Raw genomic sequence first — 8,122 nt, 5'->3', positions numbered from 1 at the left:
TTTGAGAAACAAATTGGATTTGCCTGCAGTCTGGACAAAGCCTCAGATGTCAGTATGAGTTCAGGCACATAATCGACTATAATCACACACAACATTAGAGAGATAAATGTTTTCAGTTTTATTCCAGTGAATATATTATATTACAGTCGGTTTCATATGGTTTTATAAGGCTAAGTCTGTCTTGCTTGATTAACAGAGTCAGTTCATCAAGAGATTTGCATTTTCCCCCACAACTGAATCTTGGCTTTTTATCTGACTTAAACATGGGATGAATAAGTTAAAGCATCTGATTAGTATGGACTTGCAAAATGTTAGAAATTGCCTTTGTGCACCTCTCAGTGCACACAGGTCAAGCTGGTGTCCTGATTGGCACTGGCTTCTGGGAACTTTACTCCCTGGAACATGAGATTCAACCTGATGGTCAGATGCCCAGTGACAGGACCTTTGGGGGAGGAGTTAATTCCTCCAGCACCTTCTTCAGAGAGACTGGAGTCAGAGAGCATGTCCCTAAAACTGTCTTTGTAGATCTGGAGCTCGCTGTCATCTGTAAATTTATGATTAAATATATAATTATAGACCATAGTTGCTGCTTGAATTGGTTAGTTAAACCCTTGAGTCATTTTGATTTAACTTGTCTCCTCAGACCAGGTATGCACTGAAACTTACCGGATGCTGCTCTACCCTGAACAGCTGATCACTGGCAAGGAGGATATGGCTAACTTCTACACCCATGGACACTACACCATCAACAAGGAGATCACTGACATGGTGGAGCACAGGATCTACAAACTGGTGAGTCGCTTCAGAGCAGGAAAAGTTCCTTCCTAATGAGGCCGGACACCTGTGATAAATTACAATTCTTTACTGATGTACCAGGAAAGCGTCAACAGTGCGTTTATGCTGTGTATCAACTCAGTCGTGTTATGCAGTTTACCTTTACACCACCAGGGGGCACCAAATCATTTTCCATGGCAACTACTACATCTGACTATCTTAAGTGAGAGCCTGCTGGTTTTCACAAAGAGCTTGTTCATGTTCTTACTTCACGTGGTATGTAGCCAGATATCCATCTGTCAGGTACTCTCATCCAAGGTGCCACCTCCACCTTGGGAAGAGGCCTTGGCTTCACCTCCTTACTTACTGTCTGTAGACTACAGCAAGAACTTAGGTAGCGGCAGGTAGAGCTGGAGGTCTCTGTAGAAAACTCTTTGGCAATACAGATACAAGCTTAGACGTAAATATAAACCTATTAGTTATAGCATAGTGCACAACCCCATAACTATCATAACGTGGATGTTTATACCTGTTCAGTCACTGGATGGAGATATCCTACACCTTTTTGGATATAGCCATAGCTACATTTGATTACCAATAGCTCTCAGGGCAAACTTTGCCTCATAAGTGTTTAGTGGTTTAGTAGTAGCAAGGCCTTGACACAGCAATCCAGTTTACATTGGGTCTATGGGCTATGAATAATAATAATAATAAAAACTTAAAAATATTTAAACTATTAATCATGAAAAAGACCTGGCGTTAAATTATTTTTTCTATCAGTGCACCAATCAATTGATCGACTAATCATGTCAGCTCTGATGTAAAGTCTAAAGCATTTTTGAGGAAAAGACACACAGAGACAAACCATCTCCACTCGAAGGTGAACAGCTGAAAAGCACGTAAAACAAGTTTCGCTCTGGTCACATGCACACCGGCATTTTTTATTTTTTTTTTTTAATGTGTCCTTTGCAGAGCATTGTTTCGATCCCACACTACAACATCCGTGAAGCACTGGATTAACAAAGGTCGGCTCATGCGCATTAACTGCTCGAGTAAACCAATGACATCACGAGCAGCCCGGACCAACCAGTCGGTAGAATCCACAGCCTGCCGTCTGGACTCTGTGTTTTCCCTGCCGCTCCACTTTTTCCTACTCACTTCATTAACTTGTGGACACAGTTGACCAGCAAAATGTTCAACGGGACGAGGTAAGGACGGTGTCTTTTCATCAGATCTCCCACCGTGACGGTTGAAACAATTACCCACGTGAACGGGTAAACACACGCACACACACACACACCGGGCCGTTTGATTGCTGTGTTGTTGGGGGTGACCGTAACGCCGTGGCCGGTCAATACGACAGCCATCGTGAGCTGCGGCGAGTTTTTGCGTCTTTTCGTTCATTTTGCGTTAAATTCTGCACAGGGCTTCAGTGACCTAAACCTGATCCGCACAGGAGTCTGTTGACATTTGCATCTGTTTTGCAAATTGTTTTTTGTTTGTTTTGTTTTGTTTTGTTTTGTCAGCTCTGTCTCTCTCTGTCTGCGGCTCTCGGTGACCTGTCCGACCACACTCCCAGCGGCTTACACTCCATCTGAAACATTTGTATGAGGGAAACGAGAAATGACTCTCTGAACCGGGATCCAGGGAAATCCATGGTCCCCCTGAGAGAATCCCAGTGCGTGGTCCCCTCAGAAAAGTGAGAAAAAAGTTCAAAGGTCATTTCTATCAATGTAGGCTGCACATGAGAGGTGTGTAAATGCTTTATGCAAGTGAAAACCAGGTCACTTCCATTTTCATATCTTTTGAGGTTCTTGGTTCTTTACAGTAAAATATTACACAATGCTTAAAGGTGGATAGTTGTTAATGTATATGGATGGATATGGTGTTAATGTTAGAATGGGATGCAAATGGTAACTTTGGCTAATGGTTAGACCTAGTGTCCGCAGTGTAGTCTCACCACTACTCGATTATGGGCATAGCTATATATATATATGTCTGCGATCAGGTAATACTGTCCAGTATGTCTGCATGGCCAGTTTATATGTGAGGCTGGAATCTGTAAGCACACAACACCACTTTTAACTTGCTTTTACAATTTTTTGTGTGGATTGTTTTGAGTTTTAAAATGTACTTAAAGTTTGCACAGAACCTTGAACAAACCTTGTTTCTGTTGATACTCAGTCCTGATCATCTCTTCCCATGTCCGAGTACTATACCATTCAATCGTCCTTGATTGATTACCTGAGATTACATACAGTTGCTTGGCCCTCATAACAGGCCCAGATGTCACATTACCCCTGATGAAAAGGACTGGCCTGTGGAGCTTTCGGACACATGATACTTCACCTGTTCTGAGTTAATATTCAATTGTACCGCAGAGAAGTGGAATGGCTCTCTTGTGAAAGCCACAAAGTTACAGGTCAGTCGGAGAACACAACACAGAGATTATCACAGTATAATCGTTCCAGTGGTAGGCTTATACCCAGTTGGGTGCTTATCAGAGAAGGTTTGCATTCCCGAGCATTAAAATGCTCTAAATCATTGAGGGGCCTGTATGTGCTTGTAATGGGCTGCTGCCTTGTGAGATGGCTTACTGCTGTGGTGTTATCTGCAGGCGTGTTTTCACTGTAAACATGGGAGAAGCTTTACACGATGTTCCGTGCTGTTATTTTGTCCACAGCGTTAATGCTCAGACAGGGAGTTGGCTGACTGCAGATCAGCATTGACAGGCCCTGACGTTTGAATTGCGTGTCTTGTTTTTCTGAATAGGTGCACATTGCAGATGATCAGTCGGTGTTGTAACTGCATGCTCTCCCAAAAGATTTGTCCTTTAAGCTTTGGCCTTGGCCGATATGTATCCATAGGCTGATACAGACTTATCACAGACATCTAAGTATTGGCTTTTATGTTCTTTTCTCAATAAAACTATTATTATATATTAATTACACAGAATTCTCCTACTGTGATATGTCAGGACATCTGCTGTGGAAAAGGCCTAATGTGCATGGTGAATGGTGAAAACGGCTGTTTACTTCATTGGTAGCCTAGAGTCCTTATCATGTCCTATTGCCTGACTGATGAGCAAACACAATAAGCAATGCGTGTATCTTGGCAACACACAGCAAATGAACAATAGTTTTCCTGCGTGAGTTCTGCTTATTAGTTGCTGTTAGCAGCTATGCCAGTCACCTTTAGGAGGTGACAGATTATCATGTTGCTTCCTCTACGCAAGCAGAGCCTTCGGCTACAGGCAACTACCATCTTGTTTTTGTTGGCACTGGCTGTTTGTTGATGTTTCACATCATCTGCCCGTTGTCACAGACACGAACACGCTCTGTGCTGCCGTCGGAAACAGAATTGAACAGAAAGTGTCCCCGGTGAAACTGACTTTTGCATTGTGACTCAGCTTCAGTCGGCACTTGTGAAGCATTGTTTCCTCAGTGGTGGCCACTATAAACTCTGGCAGCAGGCTGTGCTTCAGTGATGTTCAAGGAAATGAATAAAATCCGACTTATCTTAGAGCGCAACTATTCCTGTTGTTCTTCCACCATCCACTGACATCTGAATATGTCAGCGAATGGCTGTGGAAAACTGCTATACAGCTGGCATTGAGAGCATTAGCAAGTATTTGATGATAGATAAGACGGCCCCCGTCATGGATTAATCATCCACATGAACTGATACATGAAAACTGGCAACGTCTTCTGTTCAGTTCTTGCTCCACAGAGCAAAGCATCAACATCAAAGCTACCAGTTCATAAACAGTGGCAGTGTATTGTGCCTCCTTCTTTGTCCATCAGCACACACAAACACTCCTGAAGCTCTCTTGGGGAACTGGGTTAATGAGCAGAGTGTTACATTTCACAGGACTGGCAATGTAGCGGGGTGGGGGGGGGGCAGTGTCCCTGGCTGGCTCATATTAAACACTACAGAGTGAAAGAGTAAACAGCAGCACCAACAACAGGGGGGGAGGTATAGACTAATTATTTTTTCAATGGTGGGTGTCATTTAGGAGTGGCTGTAACACAGCTGAGCCCCTGAGACCACCATATGTCAGCATGGTTTCTGGATGTTGTGGTGCTGAACCACAGCCTTGTAATGACTGTTTTCCTGTGAGAATAATGAAAGTGTTCATCCTTATTTAAGATCTCAATTGTTATATCAGCTTTCTGCCTTTTTAAAATGTTATTACTGTGAATCATGCGCTGTTGAAATCTGTTTAACTATTTCACATGCATTGGATATATGTTAGTGTCTATTTATTATTTACGCCTTTAGTAGATGTTTACCCACTGGAAATACCTAAGTATAGTAAATTGGTACTGTCATTTAAAGAATGGTTATGGTTTGAGAAGGTGGCAAATCCAGTTTGCATACATACCACAGTTAATATTGACTCATGCTGCAGGTCTCACATCTTCATTCCTTTTCTGCTCTTCCCTCTATGCAATGTCAGAGCAATATGACTATGTGTATATATAAACACGGCTCATGTGTCATGAGAGAACATAAATATGTCTTCTGTCAGTGATTTTGCCATACCATTTATACCGGGGTGTGTCTGCCTTTAATGTCTCTGCATGTATGAGGGCATTGTGGGAAACACTGCGAATCAGTGTGAAGAAGTGCTTTATGTCAGTGCTGGAGTTTTTTTTTTATAATGATTTTTACATGAATCTGATGATGAACCTCATTTGTCAAGTATTTAACTGAATTAGCTAAAACCCAAAAAAATAAGTGCATGCACCATGATTGAGGCTTTTTTCACCACATCTACTCCACATTACAGCTCCATCTAACAACTAATTCTTACATTTTGTAATTTCCAGATCTTCATAGTTGAGAAGCTGAAGCCAGAGAAACGGTTGGGAAAGGTGACTGGAACAATGATTAAATTCTCAAAATAATGGCTGATTATTTTTGTGTGTATTGACTAATTGCTTCACTTCTACTCGATGCACAGTAATGAAGTACAAGAGGAAAGTGTTCTGGCTATCAGAATGTGACGCATCAGTTCCAGCAGTGAGCTGGAGCAACCATTTTCAGTTGGACTAGTTCAGTGATATTTATTGATGAAGTGACCTAAAAAGTCCCTGAATTGTTCGGGGGGGGAGGGTTCTCCAAGTCAGTATCGTTCCTGCTGGTTCTGCTGGTGTCACAGATTCATGTTCTCAGATGGAGCTCTCTCTGTATGATGTGTAGTGGATCCTGTGGGATGAACTGTGAATGTGCAGCGCTCTGCTGGCCGCCCCAACAATAAGCCTGTATGACTGTTTGAATGTGCCATTCTTTGTGCGGTGTGCTTCACTTGGGCCAGACAATAGCTTCATTTAGCATCTCTTCTCTGTCGAGGCCTGCTCTGTTACCATGGCACCCCTGCCATGCCACACCCTGCCCCCAGTCTGGCCTAGCTTTGCACTTGTCCTCGCTGTTGGGACAGCTGGGCCTTAGATAGACATTGATGGCCACACCCAAGACCCAACCTCACATTTTGAGGATTGTTCCTTTGTGGCTGAGCTGGAAAATTTCTCAGCTTGTTACAAAAAGTTGTAGAGAGTATAAACCAACCTCGCCTGAAACCAGCAGAACCAGCATCTATTTAAAAAAGTGTCAATATTTGTGAAGTAAAACATAAACCCTAAGAACAGAGGTATGATTTCATAAAGGAAAAGCCATTATATTTTGTGCAGCTTCTGTTTAGGGAAAGATATCATAGCAGGATTTTACCACCTCAGCTAAACAATTTACTGAGGTCAACTGTGGATCACCATAGCTGCTGATGTGGTCATTTAGATTTTTTATTTTTCATTTTTTTCTTGGAAAGAATGTGAAAACTGGCATCGTTTTTAGACTAAAACACACACAGTATATTGTATTTTCTTAGTCTTGTTAACTTTAGCTTGAACTGAGTTCTTCTTTTATGCTATTTGATTCCATTTTTTTTTTTAGCAAAACAGAAAATAGATCTTTTCATATTTCATACTCATGGGTCTATTTTTTTCTTCCGCCACCTTTTCAGTTAAAACACAAAAACACAAGCTAAACCTTTACGTTGGCAGATGAGTTTAGATACTGACCCAATGACTGCACACTGCTTGTCCACTCCCAAGACCGTTGACTCTTGACCTTGCTGATTGTTCGGAGGTGAAAGAGCGGTGCACCCTGTTTCCAGCTCAGCCACTCAGTGGTGGCAGATTTTTAATTAATGGGCTTTAGGCTGACAGCTTTCAGAGCCTTTGGTGAGTAATGGATCCTTCATGGCGAGTCATTCACTCTTTCCCCAGTTTTATTAGCAATTAAAAATGCATCACAGCTACTAGATGATTTGAACTAAAACTATAACAAAAAAAAGATGGGGAAAACTCTCATGGTCCTTGCAGATGTTATGCACTGTCACCTTTTTATTTGCTGTCATTTATACTTTCTAATTAATAAGAATATACAATCTGCAGGGCCATATGTTCCAGTTAGAGTTCAGTGTAAATCCTAACATGCTTGCAGAAGTTGGCGCATCAGCCTCCATCCTCTGAAACCAGTGTAATTATTAGTTGTGTTGTGCAGCCCAGTTGCTGGTTGTTGCGGCAAAGACTTACCTTCACTGAGCAGGCTCCCCCTCCAGAGAGACAAGCCTTGATCTGCAGCCTTATGGTTCTATAACTAGAACTGGGTGACCTATGAAATTATTTTTTGGGCCGATCTGAACTTGTTGCAGTTGTACTCTTGAGAACGCGGTACATGCTGTGCTACTTCTGAGTCCTGCCAAGATAGTCGAGGTTGTTTAAAGAGGTAAAGACTTTACAGTAATGATGTAGCTGTGAGTGTAAAATGCAGCACAGAAACCCTACAAATCGAGTGACAAGACAAATGAATAGTGCTTCAACAAACACCAGAATTATGAAATATTACCTTTAAATGGATATGACAAATTGTGTACGTTTGCCATTACTCTTCAAATGTCTCATAGACAGTACAACCGCAAGCCAATTCTATTATGGAATGAGTGACATCTCCTCTTACACATGATTAAATATATATGGAGAACAGAGCAATCGTTTTTTGTCACATGCTGGCCTATATATATATATATATATATATATATATATATATATATATAAAGACAAGATTTACTCAGAGCTAAAAAGTTTAAGTTCTGTTCCTTCTCCCAGTTCAACACAGTTTTAAATGCACAGCACACTATTAAACATTTCAAATTTAGGAAATTGTTTTTCCTGGTTGAGTGCCTGTTATGTGGAGTGTCATAATTGTCACATAATTGTCTCAGGCTGTTATAGTATAGGCTACATTTATACTTGCTTTCTTTCTTGGTTTTGTTTCTAACTGAAGT

General features: G+C 41.5%; 1 protein-coding gene across 3 annotated transcripts in view; it reads left to right on the top strand.

Annotated features, from left to right (window-relative positions):
• Window positions 1-1,856: 1,856 nt before the first annotated feature.
• Window positions 1,857-8,122, top strand: part of LOC121199419 (disheveled-associated activator of morphogenesis 1-like) — a 45,926-nt gene continuing 39,660 nt past the window's right edge. For 2 of the 3 annotated variants that reach the window (XM_041064070.1, XM_041064071.1), the window contains exon 1: window positions 1,857-1,982. The gene's annotated coding sequence lies outside the window, so the exon portion shown is untranslated. Of the gene's footprint in view, window positions 2,049-8,122 lie in introns of all 3 variants that reach the window. The other variant, XM_041064072.1, reaches the window with a different exon arrangement.

The sequence above is a fragment of the Toxotes jaculatrix genome, chromosome 19, assembly GCF_017976425.1.
Source record: "Toxotes jaculatrix isolate fToxJac2 chromosome 19, fToxJac2.pri, whole genome shotgun sequence".
Lineage (NCBI taxonomy): Eukaryota > Metazoa > Chordata > Actinopteri > Toxotidae > Toxotes > Toxotes jaculatrix.
The sequence above is the reverse complement of the archived record's forward strand: the minus strand, read 5'-3'. Positions and strand labels throughout refer to the sequence as shown.